Consider the following 12695-nt stretch of genomic DNA (forward strand, 5'->3'; position numbering starts at 1 on the left):
CCTTGGTCTTGTGAAGGCACTAAGCCCCAGTGTAGGGGAATACCAGGGCCAGGAAATGGGAATTGATGGACAGGGAAAGGGGGGAGGGGATAGGGAGTTTTCAGAGGGGAACCAGGAAAGGGGATGTCATTTGAAACGTAAATAAAGAACATATCTACTTAAAAAAAAAAAAAAAACACTAAAAATGTTGAAGGGAAAAAATGCAAACAAATGAAAAAAAAAAAGAGAGAGAATGTTCCTGTGGGTGGAAAATGGAACTTGGCCTAGCTTTGACTCCAGGCAGGAAGGGGAAGCTGTAAGGAAGATATGGAACTGGAAAACTCCTTAGGGTCCCTCACCCCCAAGGGCCCAGGTCAGGTGACTCTGTTGTTATTCCTGTAGCATTCCTATCCCCTCAGGGGCCCTCAATCCTTCCCACAGCTCCATTACACTCCCCAATTTCTGTCCAATTTTGGCTATGGGTCTCTGAATCTGTTTCAATCAACTGCTGGATGGAGCCTCTCAGAGGCCAGTTATGCTAGACTCCTGTCTTGCAAGCTGTACTGGCTAGTTTGTGTCAACTTGACACACGCTGGAGTTATCACAGAGAAAGGAGCTTCAGTTGGGGAAATGCCTCCATGAGATCCAGCTGTAAGACATTTTCTCAATTAGTGATCAAGGGGGAAAGGCCCCTTGTAGGTGGGACCATCTCTGGGCTGGCAGTCTTGGGTTCTATAAGAGAGCAGGCTGAGCAAACCAGGGGAGGCAAGCCAGTAAAGAACATCCCTCCATGGCTTCTGCATCACCTCCTGCTTCCTGACCTGTTTGAGTTCCAGTCCTGACTTCCTTTGGTGATGAACAGCAATGTGGAAGAGTAAGCTGAACAAACTCTCTCCTCCCCAAGTGCTTCTTGGTCATGATGTTTGTGCAGGAATAGAAACCCTGACTAAGACACAAGCATAACAGAGTATCATTAATAGTGTCAGAAATTGGTTCTTATCCATGGAATGGGTCTCAAGTTGGGTCAGTCATCAGCTACCTTCCTCTGCTCGGGAATCTGAGGCACCCCGGGAGGTGGGAAACTACTTCTGGTTATTGTTGGAAACAAAACTGAGCATTGTTTCTGAAACAACTTTTACAGGGTCCAAAGTCCCATCAAATAATATCCATAACGACTTATACAAATCCAAAATTAGCCAACATACAAACCACTAAAAAATGTGATCAGTTCTTAAGACAAAAGGCACCCAACAGATGCAGTCTGAGATAACCCAGATGCAGAGGAAGGCTTTTCTGTAAACAGCCAAATGGAAGGAATATTTTAGGGTACATGGGACATATGCTCTCTGTCACAATGACTTAGCTGTTAACTGCAGTTCAAAAATGTCATCAATTACATGTAAATAAACAATCGTGGCTATATTTTAATAAAAATCTTATTTATGGAAACAAAATTCTGAATTTCATGCATTACAAAATATGTATGTATGTATGTATGTATGTATGTATGTATATCTCCCAAACCTGGCACAATCAAATCTCTGCAGGGCTAGGTGCATTCTCTCCCACTGAGGCCTAACAAGACAGCCTAGTTACAGAAATGAAATACATAGGCAGGCAACAGATTTAGGGAAATCTCCCACTCCGATTGTTGGGGGATCCACATGAAGACTGAGATATACATCTGCTACATGTGTGCGGAAGGCAGAGTCTACATCCAGCCTATGTATGCTCTTTGGTTGGTGGTTCAGTCTCTGAAAACCCTAAGGGTCCGGGTTGGTTGACTCTGTGGAGTTCCTATCCCCTCCAAAGCACTCAATCCTTCCCCAACTCTTCCATAACACTCCCATTTTCTGTCCAATGTTTGGCTATGGGTCTGCATCTGTTTCAGTCAGGTTGGGTGGAACCTCTCAGAGAACAGTGATGCTAGGCTCCTGTTTGCAAGCATAACAGAATAACATTAATAGTATCAGGGGTTGGTGCTTGCCCATGGGATTTCCTAACTCTTTTAACTGTGGGGGAAATTCCTTTTTTTTTCTTTTCAAGCTATTCAAAAACAGATTGCAGGTTAGATCTGACTCAGGCTTGCAGTTAATTTCTAATCTGATTATTGAAAAAAAAAATTGAAACTCTAAAATCAGCAACTATAGCCACAATCCATGAAATAAAGATGAGCATACTTGAATTGAGTAGAAACAGAAGTTATCAGATGAGAAATAGAAACTGCTGAAAATAACAAAATGGAAATTTTGTTTTGCTTTGGTGGGGGGAGGGGTGGTATCTCCTGTAACCCAGATGGCCAAAAATAACTATTTAGCTGAGGAGGATTTAAAGCCTGATCCTCCTGCCTCCCCACTACCCAGGTGCTTAGATTAGAGGCATATGCCACCACACCTAAAGACAAAAGAGAAACTTTACCACAGAAAACACCACATCTAAAAATCCATGCTAAGAAACCAGAAAACCATCAAATACAGTAGTAATAGTTTACCTAGCCAACATATACAAGAGCATTAGGCCTTTACCTGCAGTCCAGCATACACAAGAAGAAGCAGATCACTTCTGAAGCTGAATGAAGCTTTGGAGTAGCAGATCTTGAACTGAAATGTGTAGTTCTAACTTATCTTACCCTTATGTATGCCAAGGGGGAGACTGAGTCATGAACTTCTCAGTGCCTGCAGGATAAACACAGCACTGCCATTTTCTTTATTTCTTTAGATTTTAATATAATTGCATCATTTCTCCCTTCTCTTTCATCCATCTAAGCCTTCCCATATACAACTCTTCGTTGTCTTTCAAACTCATGGGCTCTATTTTCACTACTTGTCATTACATGCATATGTGTATATGCAGATACATATATATTCCTAAATGCATAAATACAACCTGTTGAGTCTGTCGTGTGTGTGTGTGTGTGTGTGTGTGTCTTCATGGCAGACCATTTGTATTGGAGAACCAGTTGGTGTGCTCTTCCCTGCTAAGACTATTTCCCTCTCACTCTCAGCACCTCCTTAGTTGCCTGCAGTTCTATGTCTCAAGTCAAAGCCTAATGGGTTTCCACACCCAGGTTAACATCCATTGTCACTCTCCTTGTACAGCTCATGTTTAGACTATCATGTTGGTGAGACCTAACAGATGTAGTTTCTAACATTTCTAGGAGACAAACTCATAGCAAACTTTCTGTACCACTACCTCTTACAATCTTTTTGCCTCATCTTCCACAATGATCCTTAAGTCTTAGGTGTGGGAGTTGTACTGTAGATGTATCAGTTGGGACTACGCTTTCCAACACGGCATTTTGGTTGGTTGTGGTTTTCTGTAATGGTCTTCATCTGTTGTAAAGAGAAATTTACCTGACCTGTGGGAGTAGGGTATGAGCAAGCAAAAGGCAGGGTACAAATGATCTGAAGGAGGAGACAGGAAGAAACAGGAGATGAAAGCTCAAATTATGGAGCCAGAAGGAAGATAAATACAGTAAGAGAGTAAAATAGCAGTAAAGATGTCTGAAAACTCATAAGGGTATCACACTATTAACTAACTACCTAAAAATACCTATAATACACATAAGCCAGTAGTATATATTAAACACAATAGTGTAAACAAAAGTTTTCCATTTGATTTGACAATGCTCCCTCTAAGAGCCATGGCCATCTAATAAAAACAACACTAGTCATGAGAAGCCCTCTTTTGAGCTGTTAGCCAGTATTATTTTTAACAAAATACCAAACCTCAATTTTACCAATAATGACATAGGAGTCAGATGCTGGGGTGAAAGCCTGCTAGCAGAGAGAGAGAGAGAGAGAGAGAGAGAGAGAGAGAGAGAGAGAGAGAGAGAGAGAGAGAGAAAGCACCCAGCTGACTTTCCTGCTCATCCAATATCCCAGTAGGAAAAGCTAGCTCTTCTTCTCCATGATGTCTCAAAGACCATTCAAATTTAATGTTCCTTTCTTCTACTTCCTGTGTGTCTCTCTATCTGTCCTCCTGACTCCTCTTAGTCTCTATGGCTTTTTTTTTCCCCTGTGTTCACTTCCTGTCAACTGGTTGCTTGCTCTGCCTCTTGATCTATGGTTGACTTTATTTAATCCTGTTTACAATAAACAGAAAGTTCTTGGATTAAAAGTGTGTGCTAGGACTGAGCCACACCATAACTAGAAACAGGTTTTTCTAGTAAATAAACTGACAGGATTTCCCCTATCCAATTACATTAAAATATTAGAGAAGCAGAAGGCCTGTGATTGGAGAGGAAAAAGGGAGACGGAGCTAGTAATTGCAGAGATAGAGCATCTCAGGAGGGGAGAAGCCAAGATGGAGGTGGAAGACAGGTATAAGAACCTGAACCAGTGTGGCTTTAAATAGCCACAGGCATTTATGATATCATAAAGGTTAGAATAATTGGAATAATTTGTCTAATCTAGGTAGGCAGATCTTATCATTATCAATTGGTTCTGAAATTATTGCATTGGCAGCTTGTGAATTGAAAATTTATTGATACATAAATCTGTTTGGTTATTATAAGCTTCTAGAGTTTTGTTTCTACCGGGTTGTTGGGAGTTGTGGAGGCTGTCCACAGGGTAGATGGTTGTTGAGTGGGGTTGGCATGGCAGCAAAGGGAACTCAGGAGCTCTGGCACCGCTGGAGAGTTGGTAGGCAGAGAGTAGCCTGGCGGATCCATACCGGGGCAGAAAGTAGCTGGATAGAGTGCGGGAACTTGGCGGTTCTACTTGATTACTGGAATGTGAGACCACCGACTATAGGGGTTTATGGCTAAGAATGAACTAGTGGCTCCAGGGACAAGTGAACCAGAGCTGGGAACACAGCAATCGGTTGTTGTGAGGGCTGGCTAGAGATAGAGCTGGCAGGCCTGCTGGAACTTGCAGATCTTCTTTAATATTTCCTGCAACAATAAACAATTTCAGGGCCCACAGTGTGATTAAATACCCTGAAATAGGCTAGGGTTGTCCAAAAGATTCTCAAGACATTACTGGTCTCAAGACAAGGCTACTGCTGTTATCCTTGGTTAACCCCTAGAAGTAGAAAGTAGACCCTATTGCTAAAGATGCCAAGCACTTCAGACATAGGGCCCAGAGACCCCTAAGCTAGATTGATCTGAAGGGTTCATCATACCAGGAGTTACCATGCAATCTTCCAAAGGAGAGAAACAACCAATAGTCATACCTAGCTATTGTGCATCACGGCATGACCAGCACAACTGGTGACCATAAGAGTACACACAGAAAACAACATCTCTTTAGTTGGACTATCTGCTTCACAAGAGGAAAATCATGTCTCCTGCTGGAAACCAGTGAGGGTTAGTGAAGTCACCAAGGAATACTAACAACCACCATTTTACTAAATTAGCATAATCACCAATTACATTATAAATACTTGTCTTTATACCCACAGGTAAGTATAGTCCTCAACCCTCACCAAGGAAACTTCCTTTTACACTGTTTTTTTTTTTTTTTTAATTACGGATGTGATATGTCTACATGAAACAAGTCTTTTGTGTCTGATCTAGGTGTTTCATGTCTTCAAATAACTATGTCATGAAATGGAAACTTCTAATTTCTTTGGAAAGTCAGTTATGCCAAATGATGTTTTTCTGGGACACACAAGTGAAGGGATGTTTTGCTAAAGCAGACATGTGAAAGAACTCATAATGTTTAGAAGGAATATAAATATGACCCCACAAATAGTGGGAGCTCAAGCATTGGTTTGCTTTGCTCTGCCTTGCTATTCTTCACTGATGGCATGCATATATTGAATCTCCTTACATTGCACTGTTGAGCTTCACTTGAGACTTCATATAGAAAATCTCGCCAAGAACATTTTGTGAAGTTCCTGACGCTTATTGCCACTTCTGTGGCCTCAGGCCAGTTGGTGAGCCTTGCAGTTTCTTCTGGACTGAACTGCAGTTGCTGATTCCTGTCTGGTGCCTGCCAAGTGGACTGGACTATGGCTGCTGATTCATGTTTGGTGTTTGCAAGTGGACTAGACTGAGAAAAACAAAAACTGAAATCACCACCAAAGAACTATTTCTAAACAGATCCACTCCCCCTGGATTCTAATCACCTTTCTTTCCCAGCACCTCTGGTGGGTGGTGGGCTAGAGGGGAGGTGGAACCCTTAGTAAAGTACGCTGAGTCAGCATAAGTTATTAGCTTGCTGATAAAAGGGACTCTGGCCAGCCAGAGCATAGCAAATATGGTCCTCCCCACCATTAGAACACATTTCTAAAGCTATCCACAAGGGTCTATTCCCTTATTTGGCCTCTTCCTCCTCCTGAGGTTAACTAACAAGGTCCAGTTATCAAATTATTGATGTTTAACAATCAAAAGTCCCCTGTGGCTACTCTAATTAACATGTCCAATCAATATTAAACACCCCATCCTAACACTAGGTTTCCCCTTTTACTTTTATAAACTGTCATTTGCCTAAGAGTCATGCCTGTCTCTTTTCTATCCAGGGGTAGCCATTTGTCCCCCAGGAAAAAAAGTATTGCTTCCTTCTCTCTTTTCCTTGTTCCTTTCCCACTTCTCCCTATTCTCTATCTCCTGTCTTTATCTTTTATTCCCTGCCCTTTGTTCCTCCTTTTGTCTCCCAAGCTCCTTTTTGGGGGGAAAAACCCTACTCAGACCTTTTATAATTCTTGTCCTATATGGATACAGAGTCTGGATATATATGAAACTTATGAAATATTTTCTATGACTATCCACATTATTTTTTTAACTTGATCTATTGATTATGCTTCTCCAATAATGCAAATGTACATAATAAGTTTTGGGAGATAACATTTACTGTCTATGTATTTATCTTTGCACTGCCTATCTAAAATACATGTACTCAGATGTCTTCCTTTCAGATGAAGTAGCTGATCATGTTATCACTTGTTCTTTTCATTCAATGATGATATGTTATGAACATTATTTTTAGATCATCAGGCACCCCTTTTTGATGGCTGTGTAGTGTGAATTATAATTAGCACACCAGCTTCTTATTGATGTTTATGGCATATTTACTTATCCATTCTAATTTATCATCTCCTATAATGTATCTTATATTCTTGCCATAGCTTATGCATGGTCTCAATATTATTATCCTGTGCTCTGTGGCAATGAAGGTCTCATTCAATTTGATACAAATAGGTTTGAATTGTACCTGTGAGCTCTGGCTTCTCTTATTGCTTTCTTACTGCTACTAGGAGATGTTTGCCTCAAGAAAGTCACTCCCTCCTTTTTCTTGGACACAGATAGGATAACATGTGTTATATGACAAATTTTTTCCTGGGAAGATGCAATATATGTATTACTCACCTGGATAGGGAGCTCAAAACCAAAGTACCAATACCACTAAAGTCCAAATTAGTGAAATATGAGTGAGGGCTTACTTACAGGAACAGAAATGACTCAATACAGCTGCATCAACAACATCCTCTCCAACCTCCCACATGGGTAACATGTCACAGAAGCTAGTAATCTGGAGCTTCCCGCACAGCCTTCAGTCAGCTCTTCTGGTCTCTGCCTTTCCCAAGCTGCTGATCTGGTCTCAGAGTCTTCTTTGCATCTAGGCTCTATTGTCTCTGAGATGGATGCTCAGTTATTTTTTATTCACTCTGGCAGGGATGAGCCTAATGAATCTGGTCAGTTTCAGGGATTTCCTGAAGCTGTTTTGTTTACCTTCCTGCTCAAGGAGCTTCTGTACAGGATAAAATGCTTCAATCTCAGAGGAAACTGTTACTTAACAACATGGAACAAGGAAAACCCATCCCAGCTGATCCGTAGACATTGTATAAGAATAAATGCTGTGTATGATACTGTTAGAGTAATTTTGGAAGAGACTCTGTCCAGCTTGAGCTGTTTCCCAAACATGGTTTTAGAAGGTCTCACCCTTCTCCCCCATTACCTTGCGAAAACTTAGATTACATTCCTGAAGCTCTAGTCCATTATTTGATCACTTCCTCCTCCTGAGGCTGACTACGAATGTTCAGCTATCAAAGTATTGAAGTCCAGAAATCAAAAGCCCCTTTTGGCTCACCTACTTAACATCCCCAATTAAAATTAAATTCCTCATCCTAACACAGGGCTTTCCCTTTTACCTTTAAAAAACCACCAGTTTCTTTTGTGCAATGCCTGCCTCTTTTCTATCCAGAAGCAGTCCTTTGTCCCCTCTGGAACAAATATCCCTCCTCCTTCTCTCCCATATCTTTTTCCTCTTCTCTTTCATTCTCTATCGCCTGTCTTTGTCTCCTATTCCCTGCCCTTTGTCCCTCTGGGGCAAATAAACTTCCTTTGTGCTAAGAAAGAATTTGGGGGTTCTGAGCCTATATTGATCTCTTATAATTTTGCCAGTATTATTGTGAGGATTAATGCCATAGTCATTAAGATTGATTCCAGTTTTTATTATTAGAAAGAGTGGCCCAATTAGCAGTCATCTTTTCCCACAAACTTTCTGATTTTCAATGACATATTCCTAGAAGTATAGCCAATTTTGAAGCTAAATAGATAATGTTGATAGCAATAGATAATATTAATATTTATCAGGATATATATATATATATATATTGTCTTTTATATATTACAAGAGTTATATTATAAGGTTTAAGATTTTACACAAACTGCAAGCTAACAACTTATCCTGACATATTTATTTGGAGACATGAAACACCTGTGTCAGACAAGACTTTGTTTCATGTAGTACAGCAACCAGCATAAACATTAACACTAATTCTTCTGACAAGTACAGGAGGACACTACTCATTAGTTCAGGTAAATAATTACATGTTTGATGGATTGTATTTAAGGGATGACTCCCTGATCCTAGAGAATACAAACCTTTTATAATTGGTAAACAAGCCTGCCAAAAGAAGGAATTACCTATATTTTTCTAAGGTTGCTCTCTACACAAATATACAGAAGAAAGGCATACAGTGCTTTTTTTCCACAAGTCATATAGACATTGATATTTTCCTATGGATAATTGCTAAAGATTTTATTAACTTACTCAATCCTTTAAACACTACTTTTTACTTAGCTATTGCAGATATCAGCACACCCATACCAGTATTAGCCTCATAGATCAGAGGACAATAAGCTGAAATTAGATAATTCTCTTCTACTGAGTCTCAGGGATTCAGGCTTGGTGGCAAGCAACTTTAACAGTAAACCGGCTCTATTTAATACTCTTTGTGTTGCAAATATGGAAATTAAGACACAAAAAGTTTAATGAGCTTGCTCTATCAGATATCTATTCATTGCTATGACCAAATAATCCACCTCCCTGAGGAAAAAAATACTTAAAGAAGGAATAATTTAGATTCACAACTTTAGAAGTTTCAGTTCATCAAGGTGGGGAGAGAATAACTGACCAAAGTGGCTCACATCTTGGAGCAGAAAGGCAAAGCAGGAGGAGGAACAAAGGGAAAAACTGTACTAGTGGGTTTTGTCCTTATTTCCCCAGAGCTCCTATCCTATAGGGGATGGGACCATCCACATTTGGTGGTGGTGTCATGTCTTCTCCTTTGATAATGAATATGCTGTGGAAGTGCCCTCCTGGATATACCTAGATGTATACAGTATTAGTATCCCCGAGGCTATTTTCAATCTAATTCAAAACAGAAAACCAAGGTTAACCATGACTTATGACCAAAAGAATACAATTAAAAGTAGTAGAACCCAGGCTCTTCTTTCATAATAATGTATATTTATAGTCTGTAACTCTGCAATTTTAGAGTATGGAATATAAGAATCTGTTTTGCTTTACTTTTCATTATAGTATGAGAGTATTACATTTGAATTTTTCCAAATGCTCTTTTTATACAAGAACAGTTTTTCCAGGTAGTACCATAGCTAGAGAGACAGTTTTCCATGAACAGTTGTTTTGAGCCAAAGTGCTTTCCAGGAAGCATATGTGGGGATTGAAACTGAAGCCAACCAACTTTCATACATTTCCAGAGACAGCACACGCTTCAGAGATAATGTAGAAATTTGATTTTATTATTAATATGCTTTGCTAGTTCACTATATCATTGAATCTTCTATGCACCTTGCTATAGACAATGAACAAAATAATGTGAATGTGAACTTTTTTCATTTGCTGAGGCAAAGAAGAGAACCAATTCCACTTTGCATTATAATGTTATTAAAGGGTTTTAGTAGGATCTTCTTGTGGCGTTTCTCACCTGCTCCCGGAGTCTGTATAGACATTGTTGTTGATTCTATGCCAACTCTACACAACCCCCAAGGGCAGGTAGGGTCATGTGGAGAGCTGTCCAGGGCACAGGCAACATGTGGCACCTAGAGTGATCAATGGACTACTTCATCATCCTCATTTTGTGGCTGCTTTCGAACCTCCCTTTCTGGAAGCTTGTTTTTTGCCTGTTGCTGCAAGTACTATGCTCATGGTTCAACTTAATCTGCTCTTCTTCTCCTTGAGGTGCTGCTGTTGTGTCCCCTTTGGTTGCTTTCTTCATTCCCAGAAAATCTTGAAAAATTTGCAGCCCAGCCATAGACCCATGCTCTCTCTCTCTGGTTTGTACCCGTGCCCAGAGTAGAGCTTCTCTTCTGGATTTCACTTGACCCATACCCAGTTACAGTGTGACACCCAGGAGTTCTGAAACATCCAGTATCACAGGATCATAGAATCACAGAATCAAAGAATCATAGAATCACAGGTTCACAGGTTCACAGGTTCACAGGAAGTAAAGGCTCCAGTCAGAAACAGTTCGGCCAGTTAACATCAAAGATAACCAGATGGTGAGAGGCAAGCACAAGAACATAAGCAACAGAAACCAATACTACTAAGCAATACCAGAATCCAGTTTTCTCACCACTGCAAGCCCTAGATACCCCAACACACCTGAAAAGCAAGATTCAGATCTAAAATTCTAATCTCATGAAGATCATAGAGGACTTCAAGAAGGACATAAATAACTCCCTTAAAGAAATATAGGAAAACACAATCAAACAGGTGAAGGAATTGAACAAAACTGTTCAGGATCTAAAAATGGAAAGAGAAACATTAAAGAAAACACAAAGTGAGAGAAACCTGGAGGTGGAAAACCTAGGAAAGAGAGCAGGAATCATAGATGCAAGAATCACCAACAGAAAGAATACAAGAAACAGAAGAAAAAAATATCAGGAGTAGAAGATACCATAGAAGATACTGACACGACAGTCAAAGAAAATACAAAAAGGAAAGAGTTCCTAACCCAAACCATTCAATAAATCCAGGACACAATGAGAAGACCAAACCTAAGAATAATAGGTATAGAAGAAAGTGAAGATTTCCAACTCAAAAGGCCAGCAAACATCTTCAACAAAATTATGGAAGAAAAGTTCCTGAACCTAAAGAAAGAGATGCTCATAAACATATAAGAAGCCTACAGAACACCAAACAGGTGGGATCAGAACAGAAATTCCTCTTGACATATAATAATTAAAACACTAAATACACAGAACAAAAAAAATATTGAAAGTGGTAACAGAAAAAGGTCAAGTAAAATATAAAGGCAGACCTATCAGAATTATACCAAATTTCTCAACAGACTTTAAAAGCCAGAAGATCTTGGGCAGATGTCATACAGACTCTAAGAGAACAACAATTCCAGCCCAGGATACTATACCCAGCAAAACTCTCAATTATTATAGATGGAGAAACCCAGGTATTCCAAGACAAAACCAAATTTAAACAGTATCTTTCCATTAATCCATCCTTACAGAGGATAATAGAAGGAAAACTTAAACACAAGGAGGGAAACTACACTCAAGAAAAAGGAAGAAATCAATCTGCTGACAACAAAAGAAGAGAAACACACAAACATAATTCAACCTCTAACAACAAAAATAACAGGAAGCAACAATCATTGGTCCCTAATGTCTCTCAACATCAATGGACACAATTCTCCAATAAAAAAAAAAAATGAGGCCAGAGCACCTGGGGGAGCCATCTTGGTTCCCAGATCCCTCAGAGACTGGTCTGCGCAGGTGAGAGTGTGGACTGCAGAAGCTATCAGCTTCTGGGACAGGCAGAGGCCACACAACTTCTGGGGCAGACCCCTTTTCAGGCTCCAGACATCCGGGCACCTTCCCTGCCAGAGGAGAGGTGTCAGCCCCGCCTGGGAGGGCTGTCCCTGAGTACCTGGGGGAGCCATCTTGGTTCCCAGATCCCTCAGAGACTGGTCTGCATAAGTGAGAGTGTGGACTACAGAAGCTAACAGCTTCTGGGATAGGCAGAGGCCACACAGCTTCTGGGGCAGACCCCTTTTCAGAATCCAGACATCCGGGCACCTTCCCTGCCAGAGGAGAGGTGTCAGCCCCGCCTGGGAGAGCTTTGCACCCGAGGGACCCGTCTCTGGTCTGGGATCTCTCAGTGACTAGACTGTGTAGGTGAGAGTGCTGGCTACAGAAGCTGCACAGTTACTGGGACAGGCCCTGTTTCAGGCCTTCATCTTCTTCCAGGAGGCAGGTCTGAAGGCCAGATATCTGTGCACCTTCCCTGCATGTGGAGAGCTTGCCTGCAGAGAGTGCTCTGACCACTCAAATCAGGAGAGAGCTAGTCTCCCAGGTCTGCTGATAGAGGCTAACAGAATCACAGGAGGAAAAAGCTCTAACCATAGAAAACTGTAACAACTAACTCCTGAGATTACCAAATGGCTAAAGGCAAACGTAAGAATCTTATTAACAGAAACCAAGACCACTCACCATCATCAGAACCTAGCAC

The sequence above is a fragment of the Mus caroli genome, unplaced genomic scaffold (genome assembly GCF_978045245.1).
Source record: "Mus caroli unplaced genomic scaffold, Mus_caroli_1 scaffold_1, whole genome shotgun sequence".
Lineage (NCBI taxonomy): Eukaryota > Metazoa > Chordata > Mammalia > Rodentia > Muridae > Mus > Mus caroli.